Raw genomic sequence first — 14,901 nt, forward strand, 5'->3', positions numbered from 1 at the left:
TTTCAATTCTAGTCACTAGGAAATCCATGCTTCCCTAAAGGAGAGTCTCTAGTTTTGCTTTTACTTCTTTTGCCTTTTTTATCTTTGACTCTAGCACAAGTTTCAGTCATTCAGCAACATTAAGACCCATTTTTAAAGAAGTGGGTTGTGGGTGGAATGGTGGAGGAGTCACATGGAGAGTGGAAGACCCACAGCTGGCCAAAATGAGCTTTTAATAAAATAATATTGCCAGTTAGTTAGCATGTTAAAAGGGGACCGACCTTTTTCTTCCTCTGTCTTGGTCCGCATTAGCAAATCCCCCCTTTTTAATCCTAGCAGATAAATTTAAGGAAAGAATGAAAGCTACATCTCATTCTATGTGGCATTTTTCAGGAGATCTCATAGATCCAGCCTCTCTGAGTGATTGGGTAAGCATTGAGGGAAGCACAAATCACTTCTTTCAAATTCCACAAACTGGAATTTGTCTTTCTGTCATGCAGTAATGTGTGTGTCAGACTCAATCATCAATTCAATTGTCTTTCAGTGTCACAACAAAGAAAATCATCTGGATTTTAGCAACAGGTAGATTGCCAATTTGGTTTGTCAGAAGCATTATGAGTTTTGAAAGGAACATATGCCATAAATTCATACAGATCTTCCTAAAGTTTTCTTCAATTTTATTAACATGTAATTGTAATGTTTTGTAAGTTTCATTTATGCCAACTCAAATGACTACTTTCAGCATTTTCACCAGGAATATAATTCTTATTTTATCTTCTTATCATTCAGGTATCAAAGTAATATGTTTGTGTTATGCACACGTAGCTTTTTTTTATGTAGATATCTTTTTCACACAGTATTCATTGCATTTTCCAGAAGGAAACTTATTTATCCTTTAGTATTTTGTAACAAAGTTTTTAAATATTTTATCTATTAAAATATAAATCCTAGTGAAGACATATAAGTGATTCATAATATTTACATAAGAATAAATAGCTTATTTTTTCAATAAATTGTTTATAAATATATTCAGGCATTCTATTCTTGTCCTTAGTGAGAAAACACACTAAATTTTACATTAAGATACCCTTTTGCAGCCACTATATTTAATATTATGGTTGTTGTCGCTTTTTAAAAAATAAGAGAAAGCAAAGTTTTCAATAGGGGCATATTTATAAATCTGAATCCAAATTTTATAAATCTTGAGGTTTATCACATATTTTATTTTATAAAAGTCTAAAAAGTTTTCTTATTTTTCCCTTTCTTCTTATTAAAATGTAATTTATTGGATATAGTTAAAAACCTCTGTTTACATTCAATTCAGTAAGTATTTATTGAAAAAATATAATATGCAAGATGCCCTGCATGAAATATATATTAGAATCAAAATGGCTCTTGATTCAAGAAGCTATGTGAGCTACATATGAAAAGTGAAGAAAGCACTGATAGATAAAATGCTGTGGAAGATGATTAAAGTAATTTATAAATCTCAAACTTATGGTGAAGATTAAGAAATTAGATTTGGATTTTACCTGTACAGGATACACTGGACCTAGATGAACAGAGTTGGATGGATACAGGTTATAGTTGATGGACTGTAGAAGGATAAGATTAAATTCCACAGTAACTTCTGAGAATGGACACTGCTTGCATCTTTTCTTCTCAAAACATCGTTACTGTTGTTTTTAACTTGAAATGCATTTCATATACTGATACCTGACGGTGAGATTGTCCTTTACACCTTAATGGCTTACCGAACACCCAGGGAACATTGCCCAGGCAGAGCAAGAAAAGTAAGGAGACATAATTAAGCAAAGTTGGAATGCACGGCATTTGTAAAGAAATTATAAACAATAGGGGCACCTGGGTGGCATAGTCAATTAAGCATCCGACTCTTGGTTTTGGCTCAGGTCATGGTCTCAGGATTGTGAGATTGAGCCCTGCATTGGCTCTGCACACAGCTGTGGAGTCTGCTTGGGATTCTCTCTCCCTCTCCCTCTGCCTCTCTACCCCCCACCAAAATAATAAATAAATCTTAAAAAAAGATAAATTATAAAAAATAAATCTGAAAAATGATTAGCCTATATTATGGAGAATATTAGGGTTGTATCTTATTAAATAGATATCTCAGTTGACAAGATAATTGTTGGAATAACAATGCATTGCAGTTGGCTTTATTACCAGATGTGTTTCTGTTCAAAAGGTTAGAGAGCTGCCACTGCAAGCCATCTTCCTCCTCTTGTGGTCATATTCTCCATCCAAAGGAGCCCATTTGGATGAATGAGATTCCTCGCAGAAAAAGAGTTTTAATTTCTTTTCTTTTTTTTTTTTAATATATTACTCTTTTACAAAGAGGATACTTGTTTTAGCTGCTAGCCAATCCAGAAATTCCTTCTCTCTAACTGTATTTTTTAAAAATCTCTGACTAGTCTCTGGGTAAAATCACATGTTCTGCTCAGGCATCTCAACCATCTACACGACAGCTTCGCTTCAGAGTTGTAAACAATCAGCAATTGCCACTCTCTATTTTGTTTGTTTTATGTAAACCAGTTGTAGCCTTATTATCTGCAGACCATAGATCTATGCAAATATTCTCCAGACATAACTTTGAGTGGTAGGAAGACAAGGTAAGAGGAGCTGCCTAGGCATTCCCTCCCTGAAACTTCTATGAAAAACTAAAACCAAGAAGCAGAAACAGTTCCAAGGGATTGTGCCTGACCTGGTGCCCCTTAGTAGGCAATGAGGAGGAACTGACATTTTTCAAGCAGGAGAATGATATCAGAACTGAACATTGCTGAAAGCAATTTGGCAGCAATGTCAAAGTTATATCAGAAGGAAAATATAAATTATTTAAATAGACCAAGTGTAAAGTAATGAAAGCCAGCAGGAGGCATCCACAGGAAAAGTCTAGATTTAAAAGGCAGAGTTAGGACGCACAGACACCACAACTAATTGGATGGGGAGAGGTAGTAAGGGAGGAAAAAATAACTAAGTTCAAATTTGGGTGGTTGAGAAAATATTGAGTTTATAGACAGAGGAATTCAGGAAAAAGAAGTAGTTTTGAGGTAGGAACAGTCAAAATTGGGTTTGTGCCCAGTAGGGAATATACATAAAAATGTCCAGAAGACAAAGAAAAATTGGATCTGATTTATGAAAAAAAATGAGCATCAGAGATTTGGAGATACAGATTTGGCTCCTGTGCATAAGATGAAAATACTCCATTGCAGAAGACAGTGAATCTGTTATTAGTTAAAGTTAGTTTATATTTGGGAAAGAAACAGCAGATGGTTATTGCTGATCTTTAAATTATGTCATATTAACCTTCAAATAAACCTTTCTTCATTATTAAAACTAGAAAGATAATGCTATATTCCTCAGGGTAATAGTGGAATAAGAAACAACAAAAATATATGAATGGGACTAACATGTATGCTTAATTTGGGGAAGTTCTATCTTTAGTTACTAATAGTTTAGAATAACTTAGATAGCAAAGTCAAAATAAATTACCCTCAGGTTTCATGTACTGATACCCATTAGGCTTACTTATGTCAGCACATAATTTCATAGCTCTGAGTCAGAGTCTGTTGAATCAAAGTGGGTATATTAATGAGGGAAACTTCTACAGGAATTTCTTTTATTTTAAATCAAGCACACATAAAGAATTGCATAATATATATTCTAGCATTTTGAACTAAAAGTTCAATGTTTACAGGCCTCAGGCAAATGCTCAATGCTTTCCAAAAGTATTAGGCACACAGTCAAGAAGAAAATTCAATCTCCATTGGAGCCTACTAAATCAACACCTGTCATGTTAAATCCCTCATCTATTTCCACTGTTTAGAAAATGCAGGGTCTAATCTTAATGTAATACTTCAATATAAAAACTATATATTGCTTGTGAAGCTGGAACTGTGGTAAATAAAGTAAATCAGTGAATAGTTATCAGCCATGCTGTATTTTTTTTTTTGCAATTTAGAATTTTTAATTTTAAAAATGAAAATTTAGAATATCAATGTATTTTATAATTGGAAGGGATGGTCCTAAGATATTATTTACACCAAAAGATGTGTTGCAGAACTCCTGTGAACCATGGATAAAGCTTGGGTCATTCCACAAATGTTTATGCAAACTTTATTTTTAAAAACTATAGTAACATATTATATGCACTCTGAAATATCATACACTAAATACCAACACATTAATTGTCAATAGTTTTGAGTATTTACTTTGGAGGTAATTCAACCTAGAGGGAAATTTGAGATACAAACTCTCCTACTGGGCTTGTGTAATTGAATTGTATGAAAAAATTGCAAATTCAGCTTTAAAAATATATTACCACATAGCAGAGGTACCAGGCTGAATATGGGATCTCCTCTGAATAACAGAAATGAATAAATTTAAGTTGTCTGACATTGCAAAGGAAGTACAGAAGAATAAATACAACACAGGGTAATTAAAAAAGAAGTAACAAAATAATAAAACTAACAAAGTGATAACTTATTTTTAACTTGCATTTTTAATATTTTTATATTCAGTACAACTGACCTATTATTCTCCTAGACTGACTTTATAAGTACAAATGCTATGCATTTTATATATAAAATTTAAATATATAAATTCTGCTTTTAATTTTGAGCACAGGGTCAGCTTGCCTTCTATAGGTTTTATCGTAGTCAGTTCAGGATGCTATAACGGGAACCATAGACTGGGTAGCTTATAAACAACACAAATTTACTTCTCATAGTTCTGAAGTCTAGAAGTCTGAGATTAGGGTGACAGCACAGTTGGGTTCTAGTGAAGACCCTCTTCCAGAATGCAGACTGCTGACCTCTTATGCATATCTTTATGTGGAGGGAAAACAGCAAGCTAGCTCTCTGGCCTTTTCTTCTAAGGGCACTCCTCCCATTCATGAGAGCTCCATCCTCATGACCTAATTAACATCCCAAATTCCCCACCTCCAAATACCCTCCCAACATTAGGGGAGATACAAATATTCAGTCTGTAACAGTGTTTGCTTAGTAGTATCCAATGATGATATTTTACTTATCTCTATTGTCATTCATATCATAGATTACTAATGTCTTCTTTACTATTGGAAATAGAGTCAGTAGGAAGGGAAAAATGAAGGGGGGGAAATCGGAGGGGGAGACGAACCATGAGTGACTATGGACTCTGAGAAACAAACTGAGGGTTCTAGAGGGGAGGGGGTGGGGGGATGGGTTAGCCTGATGATGGGTATTAAAAAGGGCACATATTGCATGGAGCTCTGGGTGTTATACGCAAACAATGAATCATGGAACACTACATCAAAAACTAATGATGTAATGCATGGTGATTAACATAATAAAATAAAATAAAATAAAATAAATGCCTATAAATCTAATCATATTAGAAAACAAATTTTTAAAAACCCAGAACCAATTAAAAAAATTCATCCTTAAGATTCTGTCCTTCTAGAAACACTCTTAGAAATAAAACCCAGGGGCGCCTGGGTGGCTCAGATGGTTAAGCGTCTGCCTTCGGCTCAGGTCATGATCCCAGGGTCCTGGGATCGAGCCCCACACTGGGCTCCCTGCTCAGCGGGGAGTCTGCTTCTCCCTCTCCCTCTGCCTCTCCCCCTGCTCATGGTCTCTCTCTCTGTATCTCTCTGTCTCAAATGAATAAATAAAAAATCTTTAAAAAAAAAAAAAATTAAAAAAAAAAAAAAGAAAGAAAATCCATGTTAGGGTTCACCAAAGAAACAGAAAAATACACGTATATGTTTGTCTGTATATGTATATGGCGTATATATGTATGTATGTGTGTTTACGGGTTTGTGTGTATGTGTATGTGTGTGTAAACATATATGCATACAGAGAGAGAGATTTCTTTCATGAAATTAGTTTATGCAATTATGGAGTCTGGGTAGGTAAGTTTGAATTCTGTAGGACAGGATGGTATGCTGGAAATTCTCAGGCAGGAGCAGATGCTGTACTCCACAGGGGGAGTTTAACCTCCTTCAGGAAAACCTCAGTTTTGTTCTTAAGATCTTTCAACTGATTGTATGAAGCCTATCCAGACTATCAAGGATAATATCCTTTACCTAAAATCAATTGATTGTAAATGTTAACCACATCTACAAAATACCCACACAGCAAAACTTAGATTACTGTTTGGTAGAATAAGTGAGGACCATGGCCTAGCCAAGTTAATATATAAAACCTACCATTAGAGCAGTAAAAAAGTAAAAAAAAAAAAAAATAATAAGAATTGGTGGGACAGGGGCAACTGGGTGTCTCAGGTGGCGAGCGTCTCCTTGGGCTCAGGTCATGATCTCCAGGTCCTGGGATAGAGCCCCATGTTGGGCTCCTGGCTCAGCAGGGAGTCAGCTTCTCCCGCTCCTCTGCCTCTCCCCTGGCTTGTGCTCTCTCTATCTCTGTCTCTGTCTCTCTCTTTCTCAAAAGAATAAATAAAATCTTAAAAAAAAAAAAAAGAATTGGTGGAACTAATAGAAAACAAATAAGATAGTACAATGAAATTTCACCTAGTAAGAATTAGATTCAGTATAAAAAGTCTAAATACACTAATTAGAAGGCAGATACCGTCAGACTGGATGTAAGGCCAAACTATAAATTTGTCTATAAGGGACAGCCTTTAATGAAAAGTTAGATATAAGTTAAAAGTGAAAAGAAGGAAAATGTATATCATGCAAATTCAAATAATAAGAAAGCTAGACAGGCCATATTAATTTAAGATAAAATAGGCTTCAGGAGAAAGAATTTTACCTGAGATGAAAAGGATTATTTCATCATGATAAAATTATAAACTCATCAAGAAAACATATCAATCTATTTACCCCAAAGATACAAATGTAGGGATCCGAAGGGGTATGTGCACCCCGATGTTTATAGCAGCAATGTCCACAATAGCCAAACTGTGGAAAGAGCCAAGATGTCCATCAACAGGTGAATGGATAAAGAAGATGTGGTGTGTATATATACATATATGTACACACACACACACACACACACACACACACACACACACACACACACACAATGGAATATTATGCAGCCATCAAAAGGAATGAGATCTTGCCATTTGCAATGACATTTTCACTTTATGAAACTTGAAAAAAAGAAAAGTAGTCAAAATAAATAGAAGATTTTTTTTTTTAATTAGCACAGAAATCAGTGAAAAAGTAAATAACCCATAGGAAAAAAGTCAACAAAGCTGAGTCCATTTTTGAAATTTTTCAATAAAAATTGATAAACTTCTAGCTATACTGATCAAGAGAAAACACAACTCACCAATACCTGGAATCAAAGAGCTATTTCTATAGCTCCTACAGACTTTAAAAAGAATGTAAGATTATATTATCAACAAACTTAAGCCACTAAATTCAATAAATGACAAAATGTAAAAATACCCTTAAATGTAAAATACCCCTAAAAACAGAAATTTCTAACACTGTCACAAGAAAAAATTTAAAATCTAAAGTATTATATTAAATAAAGAAATTAAATTTGCAATTGAAAATATCCCTACCAAAAAATTTCATGACCAGATGTTTTTACTGCAAAGAACTTTCAAACATTTAAGGGAGAACAGTGCAAAGCCTATAGCAACTTGTCCAGAAAATATATAAAGGAAGGATAATTCCCAGTTCATTTTATAAGGCCAGAAATACTCTGATAACAAAACCAAAAACATTAAAAAGAAAAAAAAGAAAAGGAAGAAATATCATAGACCAAAGTTCCTTATAGACATAAATGTAGAAAATATATATATATATTTTTAAGATTTATTTATTTATTTGAGAAAGAGAGTGTTCACTGTGGTGGGGGGGGAGAGGGGCATAGGGAGAGGGAGAAGGGAAGCAGACGCCCCACTGAGCCTGGAGCCAAGGTAGGGCTGGATCTCAGGACCCTGAGATCATGATCTGAGCCCAAAACCAAGAGTTGGATGCTTAACTGACTGAGCCACCCAGGCACCCCAATGCAAAAAATCTTTTTAAAATACATGCACATTGAATCTAGCAAATATAGAAAGGATGAAACATAATGTCCAGGAGAGTTTTAAGAATTCAAGGTTGGTTCACCATGCAAAAAACAATCAATATTTTTATCACAATATTAACAAAATAAAGAGAAAAACCATGTGATCATCTCAATAGATGAAGAAATCACACTTGAAAAAAATTCAACACACATTCACAATAAAAAAAATCCAGCACGCTAAAAATAGAAGGGAATGTCTTCACCTATTAAAAAAGTATCTATGCTCTGAGATAGCATCATACTCAATGGTAAAAAGCTAAAAACTTTTCCTCAAGATCAGAAAAAAAGACAAGGATGTCCACTCTCACCACTTTTAATCAACATAGTACTGGAAGTCCAACCAGAGCAAATAAGCAAGAAAAAGAAACAAAAGGCATCCAAAACAGAAAGGAAGAAGTAAAATTGTCACTATTTGTGGACAATATGATATATACAGAAAACTAAAAACTCCACCACGGGGCACCTGTGTGGCTCAGTCAGTTAAGTGACTGACTCTTGGTTTCGGCTCAGGTTACGATCTTAGGGTCGTGGGACTGAGCCCCACATCAGGCTCCACTCTCAGCATGGTGGAGTTTTCTTGGGACTCTCTTTCCCTCTCCCCTCCCCAGTCTCTAAATTAAATAAATCCTAGAAAAAAAATTCTACCCCCCCCCAAAAAAAATCCATGTTAGAACTAATCAACAAATTCAGTCAAGTTGCAGGACACAAAATCAATATACAAAAATTAGGTGTGTTTCTATATGCCAACAACAAACTATCAACAAGAGAAATTAAGAAAACAATCCAATTTTCAATTGTATTAAAGGGAATAAAATACCTAGCAATAAATTTAACCAAGGAGGTGAAAAACCTGTACACAGAAAACTGTAAGACATTGATGAATGAGACTGAAGACTCAAAACATGGAAGGATATTCTCTGTTCATGGATCAGAAGAATTAATACTGTTAAACTGTCCATACTACCCACAGCAATCTACAGATTCAATGAATCCCTATCAAGATGCCAATAGTATTTTCACAGAAATAGAGCAAACAACCATAAATGTGTTTGGAACCCACAAGACTACAAATAGCCAAGGCAATTTGGAGAAAGAAGAACAAAGCTGGAGATATCATACTTACTGAATTCAAACTATACTACAAAGCTATTGTAATCAAAACAGTTTAGTATTGGAGTAAAAATAGACATATACATCAATGGAACAGAATAGAGTCCAGAAATAATTCCATGCATATATGGTCAATTAATTTATGACAAAAGAGCCAAGAATATACAATGCGGAAAGGACAGCTTCTTCAATAAATGGTGTTGGGACAAAGAACTAAAGAACCCAGACACAAAGTACATATAGCATGATCCTATTTATTTGAATCCTTAGAAGAAGAAAAATGAATCTGTAATGACAGAATTCATATCAGTGCCTGAGCAGGAGAAGGGACTCATGAGCTGGAGGCATGGGGGAAATTGTGGGGGTGATGGAAATGCTTGATTGTGGTCATGGTTACACAAATTTATATATCAAGACTCATATAATTATATACTTAAAATGGGTGCATTTTTCCCTTGATAAAGAGAATTTGATCTTCCTTTTTTTAAAAAAGATTTTATTTATTTATTTGACAGAGAGAGAGAGAGCACAAGCAGGGGGAGTGGCAGGCGAGGGAGAGGAAGAAGCAGACATTCTGAGGAGCAGGGAGCCCGATGCGGGACTCAATCCCAGGACCCTCAGATCATGACCTGAGCTGAAGGAGACACTTAATTGACTGAGCCACCCAGGCGCCCCAAGAGAATTAGATCTTGAAAAATTGAAAAGCATACACAGAACGATGATTTTTTTTTTTACTGTAAAGACAGATATGATGTTGTAGACACTGGTAATAAACATAGAAAAAAATTCTCAAAGAATACATAAGAAACTTTTAATTATGGTTTTGTTTTAAAGGAAGGATATCATCTTTCATATTAAATCTTTCTACACTGAATTTTTAAATGATGTACATGTATTTTTTTTAAATGATGTTATCTGGATGGGGTGTCATGGGCTGCTTTTTTTTTTGTAGCTTGTATTTTCCCTTATTTCAAAGCTAATAAATATCATTAAAATATAAATCACAGGTGAATCATAGAATCACTTCAACAAAACAAGTGTTTATTTCTAAATAAAAAATCAAAACTGTAGTAGAAAATTTCAAACTAATTTACAAGACTCTACTGCCAATTCCTAACCAAATACAAGACATTTGGAATGAATTAAAATCACTGATAAATATAATAAATTAGAAAAAAAATCAATTAGTTTTCAATATTTCAAACTAAATAACGTATAAAGTATACGTATCTAGTTGTCAGAGATAGTTATCATGTTGCCTATGTTATCTTTCACTCACTATAATCTCAAAATAGCTCTTCCAACTGCATAATTCTCATTTCTCTTTACTATTTTGTATGACTTTGTTATAAAAATGGTTTTGGTGTTTTGCATTTAGCTTCTTCAAAGATTGACTTCATGAAGTCAGTTTCTAACAAGAAGGTTCCTTAAAGGAAGGAGCACCTGGGTATGACATAGGAATCCTGGAACTATCAAAACTAATTGCGAGACCTCAGCCATATGATTTAGTATTTCTGAATATTGTTCTGTGAATCTGAATACCTACCCTGTACCAAGCACTGTGTTCACCTTAAAAATAAATTAATTACCAGGGCACCTGGGTGGTGCAGTCAGTTGAGCATCCAACTCTTGGTTTCTGCTCTGGTTGTGATCTCATAGTCATGAGATCGAGCTCCCATTCGGGTTCTGCACTCAGCATGGAGTCGGCTTGAGATTCTTTCCCTCTCGCTCTGCCCTTCCCGTTCATGCTCTCTCTCTGTCTCTAAAATAAATAAATAAATCTTAAAAAAAGAAGTCTCTGTCTCCCTCTCCCTCTGCTCCTCCCCCTGTACACTCTCTCTCTAAAATAAATAAATCTTTAAAAAATATTTAAAAAAATAATTACCTCCTAATTCTAATATTGTACAATTTCAGAAATTTTGTGAACATTTTCCAATTCAAGATAGAATTAAGCCATAAATAACTCCAATGTTTTAATCAGAAGGATCCAGTAAGAGTGAGGTGAGTTTTCTAGTTTGCTTGCCTAGCACAGAAATACTCTTACTTCTATCCATGCAACATATATAATTAATTTTTATAACTTTCCAATTTAATGTACATTTCCTTCATATTACTGGACAACTAAAAATAACATGAACAGTGTACTAAACCTGGATTCAAGAAGATCAACTATTTTCTTGATGGGTCTGCCTGCCATTTTGCTCTCTGTGTCCCAGATATTTACAACAGAAGTGCACAGAATTTGGTCCTTTCCTCACTGAGATCCTGGGAGGATTCTGCACATCCTATGCATAAACCACCTTGCTTCATTCAGAAGAAAAGGGCTTTATGTAGAGAGAGCATTGTTATTATTTCCCTTATAGTACAAAACATGTTACATGATAAATTCTGCTTCCCAAAGGAATTAGCCTTCTCCATTTTCTTTTCAAAGGGTGAATGAATTATGGTTGAGCAGAAGCACAGGAAAGTTCTATCAGTAAATACAGCTTTGAAATACTGCCTTTATTGATCATATGATTATAATTTTGTTGCATTTTCCCATTTTAAGGCTAATATTATAGAATTTCATACAAACTAACAATCACTTTTTTGGCAGTATGCAAATACAAGTAATACTATACAGTGAAATCATATTTGGAAAATAGTTTTGCTGCATAACTAATTTACATTATTTTCAATGTGGCTGGCAGACACATAACATTTTATCTTTTGCTCTGCAAGGGTAAGAAATACAGCTTTTAACATTAAGTCTAAGAAGAATGTGAGAGGTTAGAAATGGCAACACTGGACTCTCCCCTCTCTCTATCACTGCACACTGAACTAATCTCTTCAGCATAAACAAAACACACATAAAGCAAAAGACTTTAGACATAAAAATAAATGAGTGAAAGGGAGCTTTTTGTGCAGAATATGTGATTTCCACATGGTCCCCCAAATCCCAGAGTGTTAATTCAAGAAAAGTAATGACATGTCAGTGTAAGCAGGAATCAACTTGAATGGCAACACTCAAGCCCCATCAAACAGTCACAAATGTCTAGCATATTAATACACAACATGCAAAATTTGTGCATCATTAAGCTCCCCCTAATTTTGTTTATATGTCTTTTGGTTTAAAAGGTTGTAATATTGACCGATAATATAATGTTATGGAGGGGCACCTGGATGGCTCAGTCGTTAAGTGTCTGTCTTTGGCTCAGGTCATGATCCCAGAGTCCTAGGATCGAGCCCTGCATCAGGCTCTCTGCTCCGCGGGAAGCCTGCTTCTCCTTCTCCCACCCCCCCGCTTGTGTTCCCTCTCTCGCTGTCTCTCTCTCTGTCAAATAAATACATAAAATCTTTAAAAAAAAAATAACGTTATGGGAAAAGAGATGCTATTTTTATGACTCCCAGATTACATTGTATATTTGGGTTAGAAAAGTAAGTGGCATTTTCATTGCCAGGTGGTGAATGGTGTTTCTCCATAAACAGGAGATACTGAAGAAAAAGGATGAAGAAGGGGAGAGAAAACAAACAGCAAAGGCATTAGTTAAGCATGCTTCTGAGAGAGTAAAGAAGTCTGCTCTTGGCACATCATTTCAACCACATAACATAAACTCTTCACAATCAATTGTTTCTTGATATTCACTTGCCCTTTCTTTCAAAATCCAGGGACAGAGAAGGGTTGTTTAACTAAATTTTCATTGACTTTCTATTAAATCTACTAGATCCCAGAGGTTTATGAATACTAGACCACTTGGTTAAAAATCTAGGAGACAATGATAGGTGTCTCCCACATCTGAGATGTTCTAAGTCAGTGCTTCTACAATTTGGACTAAGAATCACCTAGAGGGCTTGTTGGAAACACTGACTCATGGGGCCAGGTTTGGGTTTGGGCATGAAAATTTGCATTTCCATAAAACACCTAGATGATGCTGATGTTGCTAGCTTGCAGCCAACACTGAATAACATTGTTCTTGTCATCATTTGGCAATATTTATGTCCATGTGGATTAAGTGAATACTTATGTTAAGTTCTATCCTATTTTTTAAAAACCTAGACAGTCAGATTCAGCCTTTAAACTTTAACAAAACTGTCTTTCCTTATATAGGTATTAGAGACAACTAGGAAAGCTGAATAATATTTATTTTTCAGGTTCACAAATCTGAGTGTCTCAGTCTTACAAGGTCCTTAGATGATTTATAAATGAGCTTCATCTTAAAGATGACTTTTATAAAAAGTGAGAAAAATATCCAGTATTATATAATGTTAGTCCCATGGTCACCAAATGTCATAGCTGTATCTTTATATCTACATTTGTTAAATATGTCCCTTCTAGCAAAAGCATGCCAGAGATTCTGATTAGGTTTGGGGGGGTGTGGGGGGTGAGGATGGTAGCATACTCAAGAGGTCTCAAAATCTAAACTAAGGATTGTTGTAATTTTAAAGGGATTGTTCTGAAATTACTATATGAACTTTGACATTTATCCATCATACCAGTCCAAGTCCAGGCAGGAGCTATAAACTCCACAGTGGGTTAAACAGGAAGCATTTACTATAATGAATGGTTATCTATAAGAAAAGAATATCTATGAGATATAAGGAAGCTATATGGCACCCTACTGCTGAGGGAGAGTACCTACAGGAGGACAAATAAGAACTCTTAAGAAGGCTTGTTTCAGCTACCAGATAGCAGAGAAGTTCATTGATTTGGCCAGGCCAGAGCTACTCTGGATTGCTGGGCATCAAGAGAACGCTCTCCAGAATGCAGATGATCAGCAACTGTCCAGGTGCTGGTAGGGACAGGAGGCCTTTGGAGTACACAGGCCACATGGGGACTGCTGAAAGCAGGTGGCACCTGGCTGGTGGAGGAAGGAACTGAGGGCTTGGACAAGAGGCCTTGGAGCAGCACATGCTGTACAGGATCTCTGAATTCCATGCCCAGAAAACTGTGGAAAGGTTATCATGTCCAGGCCAACCCCCCGAGGTCCTATAGAGACCACCCTCCTCTGGGCCTGTGCTGAGGCAGTGCTCCAGCAGGTGTTTTCACACTCACATCTTCTCCTTCCTCTTCAGCATCTCCTGCCTTTGCAGAAATACCACTTATCATCTTACAAAAAATGCTACTTACTTTTTCTAATCCAAATATAAAATGTAATCTGGGAATCATAAAAATAACATCTCCTTTCCTATAAGAATCTGTCAGTGTTATAACATTTTAAACAAAATGACATATAAACAAAATCAAAGGAAGCTTAATGAGGCATAAATTTTACATGCTGTGTATTAATATACTGGACATTTGTGACCTTTATTTTGAGGAGGCTTGAGTGTTGTCATTCAAACTGATTGCTGCTAACTGCATTTATTTTCTCCATCTTCTATAGTTTTCTCTTTCTTTTAGTTTTACTCTTGTCTTTATTGTTTCTTTCCTTATACTCTTTTGGGTTAAATTTACTATATTTTGAGTTTCTTAAGGTATGAGCTCAGAAGCCTAGATCACTGATCTCAAACTTCCCTTCCAATATAAGTACCTAAAGCACAAATTTTCCTCAAAATACTGCTTTTCCTGCAATCTACAATTAATAGGTTATGCTTTTATTTTCATTCAGTTTCAAATACTTTCTAATTTCCCTTGTAATTTCCTCTTTGACCCATTAGTTGTTTAGAACTACTGTGTAAACTTTCCAAATATTTGGGGTTTTCCAGATATATTTTTTATTTATTTCTAATTTAAGTTTGTGTCTTCAGAGAACATGCTCTAAGTAATTTCCATTCTTTTAAATTTATTGAGACT

This window comes from Halichoerus grypus, chromosome 6 (assembly GCF_964656455.1).
Source record: "Halichoerus grypus chromosome 6, mHalGry1.hap1.1, whole genome shotgun sequence".
Taxonomy (NCBI): domain Eukaryota; kingdom Metazoa; phylum Chordata; class Mammalia; order Carnivora; family Phocidae; genus Halichoerus; species Halichoerus grypus.